At 48.0% G+C, this 12,947-nt stretch overlaps 1 protein-coding gene and 1 pseudogene across 1 annotated transcript in view; both read left to right on the top strand.

Moving 5' to 3' along the window:
- The window catches only part of SLC30A9 (solute carrier family 30 member 9), a 218,272-nt gene that overhangs the window by 26,318 nt on the left and 179,007 nt on the right, over nt 1-12,947 (top strand). The window lies entirely within an intron of this gene.
- Nucleotides 11,451-11,523, top strand: LOC134961067 (U2 spliceosomal RNA; annotated as a pseudogene).

Below are 12,947 nucleotides of genomic sequence, written 5' to 3'. Positions count from 1 at the left end.
TCTGCCAAGCCCTCAGTATACGCTGGGGCTTTACAAGCAGAATCAGGCACGGTGGGGGGCCCGTCTCAATGAATTTCAGCGCGCAGTGGGCTCACTCGCAAGTAGACCCCTGGATCCTTCAGGTGATATCTCAGGGGTACAAATTAGAATTCGAGACGTCTCCCCCTCGTCGTTTCCTAAAGTCGGCTTTACCGATGTCTCCTTCTGACAGGGAGACAGTTTTGGAAGCCATTCACAAGCTGTATTCCCAGCAGGTGATAATCAAGATACCCCTCCTGCAACAGGGAACGGGGTATTATTCCACACTGTTGTGGTACCGAAGCCGGACGGCTCGGTGAGACCGATTCTAAATCTAAAATCTTTGAACACTTACATACAGAGGTTCAAATTCAAGATTGAGTCACTCAGAGCAGTGATTGCGAACCTGGAAGAAGGGGACTACATGATGTCTCGGGACATCAAGGATGCTTACCTTCATGTCAAAATTTACCCTTCTCACCAAGGGTACCTCAGGTTTATGGTACAGAACTGTCACTATCAGTTCAGACGCTGCCGTATGGATGGTCCACGGCACCCCGGGTCTTTACCAAGGTAATGGCCGAAATTATGATATTCCTTCAAAGGAAGGGAATTTTAGTTATCCCTTACTTGGACAATTCCCTGATAAGGGTAAGATCCAGGGAACAGTTGGAGGTCGGTGTAGCACTATCTCAGGTAGTGTTGCTGCAGCACGGTTGGATTCTCAATATTCCAAAATCGCAGCTGGTTCCGACGACTTGTCTTCTGTTCCTAGGGATGATCCTGGACACAGTCCAGAAAAAGGTGTTTCTCCCGGAGGAGAAAGCCAGGGAGTTATCCGAGCTAGTCAGGAACCTCCTAAAAACCGAGCCAAGTCTCAGTGCATCAATGCACAAGGGTTCTGGGTAAAATGGTGGCTTCCTACGAAGCAATCCCATTCGGCAGATTCCACGCAAGAACTTTCCAGTGGGACCTGCTGGACAAATGGTTCCTGGTCGCATTTTCAGATGCATCAGCGGATAACCCTGTCACCAAGGACAAGGGGTCCCTCCTGTGGTGGTTGCAGAGTGCTCATCTTCTAGAGGGCCGCAGATTCGGCATTCAGGACTGGGTCCTGGTAACCACGGATGCCAGCCTGCGAGGCTGGGGAGCAGTCACACAGGGAAGGAATATCCAGGACTTATGGTCAAGCCTGGAGACATCACTTCACATAAATATCCTGAAGCTAAGGGACATTTACAATGCTCTAAGCTTAGCAAGACCTCTGCTTCAAGGTCAGCCGGTGTTGATCCAGTCGGACAACATCACGGCAGTCACCCACGTAAACAGACAGGGTGGCACAAGAAGCAGGAGGGCAATGGCAGAAGCTGCAAGGATTCTTCGCTGGGCGGAAAATCATGTGATAGCACTGTCAGCAGTATTCATTCCGGGAGTGGACAACTGGGAAGCAGACTTCCTCAGCACGACCTCCACCCGGGAGAGTGGGGACTTCACCCAGAAGTCTTCCACATGATTATAAACCGTTGGGAAAAACTCGACAGGTATTGCGCCAGGTCCAGGGACCCTCAGGCAATAGCTGTAGACGCTCTGGTAACACCGTGGGTGTACCAGTCAGGGTGTGTGTTCCCTCCTCTGCCTCTCATACCCAAGGTACTGAGATTGATAAGATGGAGAGGAGTAAGCACTATATTCGTGGCTCCGGATTGGCCAAGAAGGACTTGGTAACCGGAACTTCAAGAGATGCTCACGGAGGATCCGTGGCCTCTACCTCTAAGAATGGACCTGCTCCAGCAAGGACCCTGTCTGTTCCAAGACTTACCGCGGCTGCGTTTGACGGCATGGCGGTTGAACGCCGGATCCTGAAGGAAAAAAGGCATTCCGGATGAAGTCATCCCTATCCTGATCAAAGCTAGGAAGGATGTAACCGCTAAAACATTATCACCGCAATTGGCGAAAATATGTTGCGTGGTGCGAGGCCAGTAAGGCCCGACGGTGGAAATTCAACTGGGTCGATTCCTACATTTCCTGCAAACAGGAGTGTCTATGGGCCTGAAATTGGGGTCCATTAAGGTTCAAATTTCGGCCCTGTCAATTTTCTTCCAAAAAGAACTAGCTTCAGTCCCTGAAGTTCAGACGTTTGTAAAAGGGGTACTGCATATACAGCCTCCTTTTGTGCCTCCAGTGGCACTTTGGGATCTCAATGTAGTTTTGGGTTCCAAAAGTCACATTGGTTTGAACCACTTAAATCTGTGGAGTTAAAATATCTCACATGGAAAGTGGTCATGCTGTTGGCCCTGGCCTGGGCCAGGCGCGTGTCAGAATTGGCGGCTTTATCCTGAAATAGCCCTTATCTGATGTTCCATTCGGACAGGGCGGAATTGAGGACTCGTCCTCAGTTTCTCCCTAAGGTGGTTTCAGCGTTTCACCTGAACCAACCTATTTGTGGTGCCTGCGGCTACTAGGGACTTGGAGGACTCCAAGTTGCTAGACGTTGTCAGGGCCCTGAAAATATATGTTTCCAGGAGGGCTGGAGTCAGGAAATCTGACTCGCTGTTTATCCTGTATGCACCCAACAAGCTGGGTGCTCCTGCTTCTAAGCAGACTATTGCTCGTTGGATTTGTAGTACAATTCAGCTTGCACATTCTGTGGCAGGCCTGCCACAGCCAAAAATCTGTAAATGCCCACTCCACAAGGAAGGTGGGCTCATCTTGGGCGGCTGCCCGAGGGGTCTCGGCTTTACAGCTTTGCCGAGCAGCTACTTGGTCAGGAGCAAATACGTTTGTAAAATTCTACAAAATTGATATCCTGGCTGAGGAGGACCTGGAGTTCTCTCATTTGGTGCTGCAGAGTCATCCGCACTCTCCCGCCCGTTTGGGAGCTTTGGTATAATCCCAATGGTCCTTACGGAGTCCCCAGCATCCACTTAGGACGTTAGAGAAAATAAGAATTTACTTACCGATAATTCTATTTCTCATAGTCCGTAGTGGATGCTGGGCGCCCATCCCAAGTGCGGATTGTCTGCAATACTTGTACATAGTTATTGTTACAAAAATCGGGTTATTATTGTTGTGAGCCATCTTTCAGAGGCTCCTCTGTTATCATGCTGTTAACTGGGTTCAGATCACAGGTTATACGGTGTGATTGGTGTGGCTGGTATGAGTCTTACCCGGGATTCAAAATCCTTCCTTATTGTGTACGCTCGTCCGGGCACAGTATCCTAACTGAGGCTTGGAGGAGGGTCATAGGGGGAGGAGCCAGTGCACACCAGATAGTCCTAAAGCTTTCTTTAGATGTGCCCAGTCTCCTGCGGAGCCGCTATTCCCCATGGTCCTTACGGAGTCCCCAGCATCCACTACGGACTATGAGAAATAGAATTATCGGTAAGTAAATTCTTATTTTTTTTTATTAAAGGATGATAAAGCAAGATTGTTAAAGTAAGCTCAAATATTATTGTACAGTAGATTGTTTCTTTACTCTCCTAGAATTTATATCGTGTATAAATAACATCCAAAGGAAATAACAATTGTCAAAATATATATTTTATGTTTATGACCATTATATATATATATATATATATATATATATATATATATATATATATATAATATACCGTATATACTCGAGTATAAGTCGACCCGAATATAAGCCGAGGCACCTAATTTTACCACAAAAAACTGGGAAAAATTACTGACTCTAGTATAAGCCTAGTGTGGGAAATGCACGGTGCCAGGGGTTTTCATGCTCAGGGTGTCATGCTCGTTGCCAGGGATTTAATGCGGTAGGTGTTATGCTTGTTGCCAGGGGGTAATGTTTGTTTCTAGGATTGTGCCACATATACCCCCAGTGACAGATATCTCCCCACAGTGCCAGATAAAAACATGCCCCCGTTGCTTTGCCCCCAGTAGTTATGCCCCTTCTTTGCCCCCAGTAGTTGTGCCCCCTCTTTCATTGCCCCCAGTAGTTATGCCCTCTCTTTCATTGCCCCCAGTAGTTATGCCCTCTCTTTCATTGCCCCCAGTAGTTATGCCCTCTCTTTCATTGCCCCCAGTAGTTATGCCCTCTCTTTCATTGCCCCCAGTAGTTATGCCCTCTCTTTCATTGCCCCCAGTAGTTGTGGTGCCCCCTTTCTTTGCCCCCAGTAGTTGTTGTGCCCCCGTTGCAGCTTACAAACACACAAACACACACTAAAACAATACTTACCACTGCCCCGCTCCTGCTTCCCGACCGCTTCTTCTGCTGCTGCGCTGCTCAACTCCGTCTGTCCACCCGCTCCGTCTGGCCGCCGCTCCATCTGTCCACCCGCTCCGTCTGGCCGCCGCTCCGTCTGGACGCCGCTCCATCTGTCCACCCGCTCTGTATGGTACCCGCTCTGTATGGTCGCCGCTCCGTCTGGCCGCCCGCGCCGGCGCCCGCTTCCCGGCACCCGATCATCTCTATGGGAGAGACGTCATGACGTCTCTCCCATAGCAACGCCGCACAGACACTAGAGGTCAATAATGACCTCTAGTGTCTGTCCCTGGAGCCGGCTGCAGCGGACGCCCACACAGCCCACGGCGTCTGCTGCAGCCGTGACTCGAGTATAAGCCGAGGGGGGCTTTTTCAGCATAGAAAAATGTGCTGAAAAAGTCGGCTTATACTCGAGTATATACGGTATATATGGGTCAGTCATTAGTTGTTTAAAAATCTCAAAACTGTCAGTCCTCAGTAACTTGGTAGGATCATCTAAATCTTGTATGCACACTCCAGACTTCCTGGCGGCAGCTCAGTTCGTCAGTAAATGACCCGGGTATACTCAGTCATGGGATTTCTATGGTACTAGGAGAGAAGAACAAGCGCCTTATGGTGCAGTAACTTTGTTAATAGTGTATTGCAAATACATCAAATGGAAAGCTCCGTACCAGATAGCAACTTGTGTTGGGGCCTATCAGGAAGCCAGATGGGCGAAACGCGTTGAGATTGAGAGACCTGACTGAACAACCTACCTACCTGTATCAATTAAGCTAAGCTTTTTATATTTCTCTAACGTCCTAAGTGGATGCTGGGGACTCCGTCAGGACAATGGGGTTTAGCGGCTCCGCAGGAGACGGGGCACAATAATAAAAGCTTTAGGATCAGGTGGTGTGCACTGGCTCCTCCCCCTATGACCCTCCTCCAAGCCTCAGTTAGATTTTTGTGCCCGGCCGAGAAGGGTGCAATCTAGGTGGCTCTCCTGAGCTGCTTAGAATAAAAGTTTAAGTTAGGTTTTTTATTTTCAGTGAGTCCTGCTGGCAACAGGCTCACTGCTACGAGGGACTTAGGGGAGAGAAGTAAACTCACCTGCGTGCAGGATGGATTTGCTTCTTAGGCTACTGGACACCATTAGCTCCAGAGGGAGTCGGAACACAGGTCTCACCCTGGGGTTCGTCCCGGAGCCGTGCCGCCGACCCCCCTTGCAGATGCCGAAGTTGAAGAGGTCCAGAGGTCCAGAAACAGGCGGCAGAAGACTTTCAGTCTTCATAAGGTAGCGCACAGCACTGCAGCTGTGCGCCATTGTTGTCAGCACACTTCATACCAGCGGTCACTGAGGGTGCAGGGCGCTGGGGGGGGCGCCCTGGGCAGCAATGTATTATACCTTTTTTATGGCTAAAATACATCACATATAGCCCTTGAGGCTATATGGATGTATTTAACCCCTGCCAGATCTCACAAACTCCGGGAGAAGAGCCCGCCGTTTTAGGGGGCGGGGCCTATTCTCCTCAGCACACGGCGCCATTTTCCTGCTCAGCTCTGCTGTGAGGAAGGCTCCCAGGCTCTCCCCTGCACTGCACTACAGAAACAGGGTTAAAACAGAGAGGGGGGGCACTTATTTGGCGATATGATTACATATGTGAAAATGCTATAAGGGAAAACACTTGTATAAGGGGTTGTCCCTGTATAATTATAGCGTTTTTGGTGTGTGCTGGCAAACTCTCCCTCTGTCTCCCCAAAGGGCTAGTGGGGTCCTGTCCTCTATCAGAGCATTCCCTGTGTGTGTGCTGTGTGTCGGTACGTGTGTGTCGACATGTAGGAGGACGATGTTGGTGAGGAGGCGGAGCAAATTGCCTGTATTGGTGATGTCACTCTCTAGGGAGTCGACACCGGAATGGATGGCTTATTTAGGAATTACGTGATAATGTCAACACGATGCAAGGTCGGTTGACGACATGAGACGGCCGGCAAACAAATTAGTACCTGTCCAGGCGTCTCAGACACCGTCAGGGGCTTGTAAAAACGCCCATTTACCTCAGTTGGTCGACACAGACACAGACACGGACACTGACTTCAGTGTCGACGGTGAAGAAACAAACGTATTTTCCTTTAGGGCCACACGTTACATGTTAAGGGCAATGAAGGAGGTGTTACATATTTCTGATACTACAAGTACCACAAATAAGGGTATTATGTAGGGTGGGAATAATCTACTTGTAGTTTTTCCTGAATCAGATAAATTAAAGTGTGTGATGATACGTGGGTTTCCTCCGATAGAAAATTATTGGAGGTATACCCTTTCCCGCCAGAAGTGAGGGCGAGTTGGGAAACACACCTTAGGGTGGATAAGGCGCTCACACGCTTATAAAAAACAAGTGGCGTTACCGTCTCCAGATACGGCCGCCCTCAAAGAGCCAGCTGATAGGAAGCTGAAAAATATCCTAAAAAGTATATACACACATACTGGTGTTATACTACGACCAGCAATCGCCTCAGCCTGGATGTGCCGCGCTGGGGGGGCTTGGTCGGATTTCCTGACTAAAAATATTGATACCCTTGACAGGAACAATATTTTATTGACTATAGAGCATTTTAAGGATGCATTTCTATATATGCGAGATGCGCAGAGGGATATTTGCATTCTGGCATCAAGAGTAGATGTGATGTCTATATCTGCCAGACGATGTTTATAGACACGACAGTGGTCAGGTGATGCAGATTCCAGACGGCACATGGAAGTATTGCCGTATAAAGGGGCGGTCCATCGGACCTGGTGGCCATGGCAACAGCTGGAAAATCCACTTTTGTTACCCCAAGTCACATCTCAGCAGAAAAGGACACAGTCTTTTCAGTCTCAGTCCTTTCGTACCCATAAAGGCAGGCGGGCAAAAGGCCAGTCATATCTGCCCAGGGTTAGAGGAAAGGGAAGAAGACTGCAGCAGGCAGCCCATTCCCAGGAACAGAAGTCCTCCACAGCTTCTGCCAAGTCCGCAGCATGACGCTGGGGCCATACAAGCGGACTCAGGTGCGGTGGGGGGTCATCTCAAGAGTTTCAGCACGCAGTGGGCTCACTCGCAAGTGGACTCCTGGATCCTACACGTAGTATCCCAGGTGTACATTGGAAATTCGAGACGTCTTCCCCTCACAAGTTCCTGAAGTCTGCTTTACCAACGTCTCCCTCCGACAGGGAGGCAGTATTGGAAAAAAATTCACAGGCTGTATTCCCAGCAGGTGATAATCAAAGTACCCCTCCTACAACAAGGGAAGGGGTATTATTCCACACTATATTGTGGTACTGAAGCCAAACGGCTCGGTGAGATATAAAAGATTTGAACAATTACATACAAGGGTTCAAATCAAGATGGAGTCACTCAGAGCAGTGATAGCGAACCAGGACGATATGGTGTCACTGGATATCAGGGACGCTTACCTACATGTCCAAATTTTGCCCTTCTCACCAAGGGTATCTCAGGTTCGTGGTACAGAACTGTCACTATCAGTTCAGACGCTGCCGTTTGGATTGTCCACGGCACCCCGGGTCTTTACCATGGTAATGGCCGAAATGATGATTCTTCCTAAAAGAAATATGGACGCTTTCCTGATAAGGGCAAGGTCCAGAGAACAGTTGGCGGTCGGAGTAGCACTATCTCAAGTAGTTCTACGACAGCACGAGTGGATTCTAAATATTCCAAAATCGCAGCTTTTTCCGACGACACGTCTAATGTTCCTAGGAATGATTCTGGACACAGTCCAGAAAAGGATGTTTTCTCCCGGAGAAGAAGACCAGGGAGTTATCCGAGCTAGTCAGGAACCTCCTAAAACCAGGAAAAGTATCAGTGCATCATTGCACAAAGGTCCTGTGAAAAATGGTGGTTTCTTACAAAGCGATCCCATTCGGTAGATTTCACGCAAGAACCTTTCAGTGGAATCTGCTGGGAAAATGGTCCGGATCGCATCTTCAGATGCATCAGCGGATAACCCTGTCTCCAAGGACAAGGGTGTTTTCTTCTGCGGTGGCTGCAGAGTGCTCATCTATGAAAGGGCCGCAGATTCGACATTCAGGACTAGGTCCTGGTGACCACGGATGCCAGCCTGAGTGGCTGGGGAGCAGTCACACAAGGAAAAAATTTCCAGGGAGTGTGATCAAGTCTGGAGACTTCTCTCCACATAAATATACTGGAGCTAAGGGCAATTTACAAGGCTCTAAGCTTAGCAAGACCTCTGCTTCAAGGTCAGCCGGTATTGATCCAGTGGGACAACATCACGGCAGTCGCCCACGTAAACAGACAGGGCGGCACATGAAGCAGGAGGGAAATGGCAGAAACTGCAAGGATTCTTCGCTGGGCGAAAAATCATGTGATAACACTCTCAGCAGTGTTAATTCCGGGAGTGGAAAACTGGGAAGCAAACTTCCTCAGCAGGCATAACCTCCACCCGGGAGAGTGGGGACTTCAGCGGGAAGTCTTCCACATGATTGTAAACCGTTGGGAAAAACCAAAGGTGGACATGATGGCGTCCCGCCTGAACAAAAAACTAGACAAATATTGCGCCAGGTCAAGGGACCCTCAGGCAATAGCGGTGGACGCTCTGGTAACACTGTGGGTGTACCAGTCGGGGTATGTGTTCCCTCCTATGCATCTCATACCAAAAGTACTGAGAGTCATAAGAAGGAGATGAGTAAGAACGATACTCGTGGTTCCGGATGGGTCAAGAAGGACTTGGTACCCGGAACTTCAAGAGATGCTCACGGAAGAACCGTGGCCTCTACCTTTAAGAAAGGACCTGCTCCAGCAGGGGCCTTGTCTGTTCCAAGACTTACCGCGGCTGCGTTTGACGGCATGGCAGTTGAACGCCGGATCCTGAAAGGGCATTCCAGATGAAGTCATCCCTACCCTGGTCGAAGCCAGGAAGGATGTAACCGCAAAACATTTTCACCGCATTTGGCGAAAATATGTTGCGTGGTGTGAGGCCAAGATGGTCCCTACAGAGGAATTCCAACTGGGTCGTTTCCTACATTTCCTGAAAACAGGACTGTCTATGGGCCTAAAATTAGGGTCCATTAAGGTTCAAATTTCGACCCTGTCAAATTTCTTCCAGAAAGAACTGGCTTCAGTGCCTGAAGTTCAGACGTTTGTAAAAGGGGTACTGCATATACAGCCTCCTTTTGTGCCCCCAGTGGCACCTTGGGATTTCAATGTTGTTTTGAGTTTCCTAAAGTCACATTGGTTTGATCCACTCACCACTGTGAAATTAAAATATTTCACATGGAAGGTGAAGATTCTATTAACCCTGGCTTCAGCCAGGCGTGTGTCAGAATGGGCGGCTTTATCATATAAAAGCCCTTACTTAATTTTTCATTCTGACAGGGCAGAATTGAGGACTCGTCCTCAATTTCTCCTTAAGGTGTTTTCTGTTTTTCACATGAACCAACCTATTGTGGTACCTGCGGCTACTAGGGACTTGGAGGACTCCAAGTTACTTGACGTTGTCAGGGCCCTGAAAATATGTTTCCAGGACGACTGGAGTCAGAAAATCTGACTCGCTGTTTAGCCTGTATGCACCCAACAAGATGGGTGTTCCTGCTTCTAAGCAGACGATTGCTCGCTGGATTTGTAGTACAATTCAGCTTGCACATTCTGTGGCAGGCTTGCCACAGCCAAAATCAGTAAAAGCCCATTCCACAAGGAAGTGGGCTCATCTTGGGCGGCTGCCCGAGGGGTCTCGGCTTTACTACGTTGCCGAGCTGCTACTTGGTCAGGGGCACACCCTGACTGAGGAGGACCTGGAGTTCTCTCATTCGGTGCTGCAGAGTCATCCGCACTCTCCCGCCCGTTTGGGAGCTTTGGTATAATCCCCATGGTCCTGACGGAGTCCCCAGCATCCACTTAGGACGTTAGAGAAAATAAGAATTTACTTACCGATAATTCTATTTCTCGTAGTCCGTAGTGGATGCTGGGCGCCCATCCCAAGTGCGGATTGTCTACAATACTTGTACATAGTTATTGTTACAAAAATCGGGTTATTCTTGTTGTGAGCCATCTTTTCAGAGGCTCCTTCGTTGTTATCATACTGTTAACTGGGTTCAGATCACAGGTTGTACGGTGTGATTGGTGTGGCTGGTATGAGTCTTACCCGGGATTCAATATCCTTCCTTATTATGCACGCTCGTCCGGGCACAGTATCCTAACTGAGGCTTGGAGGAGGGTCATAGGGGGAGGAGCCAGTGCACACCACCTGATCCTAAAGCTTTTATTATTGTGCCCTGTCTCCTGCGGAGCCGCTAAACCCCATGGTCCTGACGGAGTCCCCAGCATCCACTACGGACTACGAGAAATAGAATTATCGGTAAGTAAATTCTTATTTTTATTTCTATGTATTAAAAATTATTTTCATTTTTTAATACAAGGTAGTCTGCTATTGTGTTATACGGACCGACGTTAGGTCGACCGGATAGAGGTTTATCTGACACGTGCTGTTGAAGAATTTATTTGGTACGCGTGATTTATAGGGGTGGGACCCCCAGACGAAATATATAAGATGCTACACTATATGGCGATGTTTTATGTCTCCTGATATATGTGAAGAACACTTATTGGATAAGGAATCGATAGGCCCTAACACAAGTTGCTATCTGGTATGGACTTTTCCATTTGATGTATTTGCAATACACTATTAACAAAGTTACTGCACCATAAGGCGCTTGTTCTTCTATCCTAGTACCATATATATATATATATATATATATATATATATATATATATATATATATATATATATATATATATATATATATATAATTTTGTGTTTGTGACCTTCATTTAAAACATAATTTTCTCACTTGACAGTTTTGACAGAGACTGAGAGCAGATTGGTCTAGAAATAGCAATTAATGTTGCATGCATGAAATTGTTGAGACTTGTAAATTTGTGTATATTTCCATTTCCTGCTGTTGCATCAGTTGTCACCGTTGCAGTCTATTGATGTGATACAGTATCTTTCAAGTGCAATGAGATTGCATCCGAGTACACAATACAATTATCCGGCAGATCAGCTGGGAATATAATGCAATTTCTATTTATCGCAGATAAATAGATCTCTTCTCATGATTGGATTCTCAAGCATGTTTAAAAGAGGAGATACAATTAGCCAAGGTATTGTGCACATCTTAACCTGCAAGTTGATCCGACATTGGTATGTGTGTATGCTCGCTTCTCGGCCTTTTGGCTAAGATCAAGTGTAGTACCTGATCGAGGGAAACACTTGGTGGAGTACCTGTTCTTACACTAGGAGCGTGAGAGGTTCCTAGTGTGGAATGGAGAAACACCTTGTGAAGTACCATGCCGGGGTGTGGCAATGCCACTGGTCGAGAGAGGAGAAAAACCGGGCTTAGTATCCGCTGCCTATTTAGGGGTTGAAATAGGACCACTTACGTGGAGCGGGAACGGCCTGGTCTAGTATCCACTCTCGTACTGGGGGTTGACCCTGGCACAGAGTGGGTATGAAGCTTGGTCTGGCTGAGAGGTCGGGAGCAACTAGAAGCTCGAGGTGATATGTGCCTCTGGTGCGGGAAGAGCCAGGGGTGTCTGAACCTGCACTGGTGATGTCTGCCCACCTTTGCACAAGTACGGCACTTTGCACTCTCACTTCCCCTACTTCTGTTGCGCCTTTGTCCTTTGCCCTGGCCTTCTGGCTAGGGCTTATTTATTTATTTATGCGCATGTTTTGCACTTTCGTACAACACTTTGGTGTTTAGGTGAGACCGTTATGCGCCACCCTCTCCCCTAGTTGCCGAGGCCCTCTCCTTTTGGGGAGGGACTCAGGCTGTTTTCGATCCCCAGGGGGAAGCTTCGGCCAACCTTGGGGATACACGAGGGTCCCTCTGCGCTCTGGCAAGGGGGGACCCACAGTCCCTTTTTCCCCTCAGTAGGCCTTTTGGCTCTAAGGGGTAGGGGAGTAACGGGGCCCTTCTCCTTTCGGAGAGGGTCCAAGAACCTATGCCCCCAGCACGTTTGGTCACAGACACTGGGTGAAGAAGCCACGCACCTCGGGCTTCAAAAAAACAACAACAATAGAGTGTGTACGCTCGCACAACCTTTGTTTTCATCCAATCCTGGCCACATCAAAAGATTTGTAAACATGATGAAAAATCAGGAGACCCAATCTCCAATTACATGACCAGTATAGGATTATGTACCCTCCTGTCATTGGTTTGTCCAATTCTTTTTCCCAATTTATTCCTGTGAGTGGCAACTGATCTGCCAAAGATTTGTAGAGTGTGTATGGTGACATAGGGCCTAATTCAGACCTGATCGCCGCAGCAAAATTGTTCTCTAATGGGCAAAACCATGTGCACTGCAGGGGGGGCAAATATATAATGTGCAAAGAGAGTAAGGGTGTGTACACACGGTGAGATATTTTCTTTCGATTTTGACTATATAGTCAAAATCGCAAGAAAAGTTAGTGCATATCGCAAGGTGAAAGTCACCTTGCGATCCCGATGCGCGGTCTCACCAGGTCAGCATCGCAAGAAAAGATAGACTGTGCAGGCAAGTCAATCCTTGCTAGATCGGTGTACTATCTAGTTCAGGGGTGGCCAACCAGTCATAGACAAAGAGCCAAAAAATCTTGTTAGGTACGTCAAAGAGCCGACATCAAGCCGAAGGCGCATGTGCAAAAATAGGGTGTGACCTTGTACCTGCTA

The sequence above is a fragment of the Pseudophryne corroboree genome, chromosome 1 (genome assembly GCF_028390025.1).
Source record: "Pseudophryne corroboree isolate aPseCor3 chromosome 1, aPseCor3.hap2, whole genome shotgun sequence".
NCBI lineage: Eukaryota > Metazoa > Chordata > Amphibia > Anura > Myobatrachidae > Pseudophryne > Pseudophryne corroboree.
Note: the sequence above shows the minus strand (reverse complement) of the source record. Positions and strands in the feature narration are given on the sequence as shown.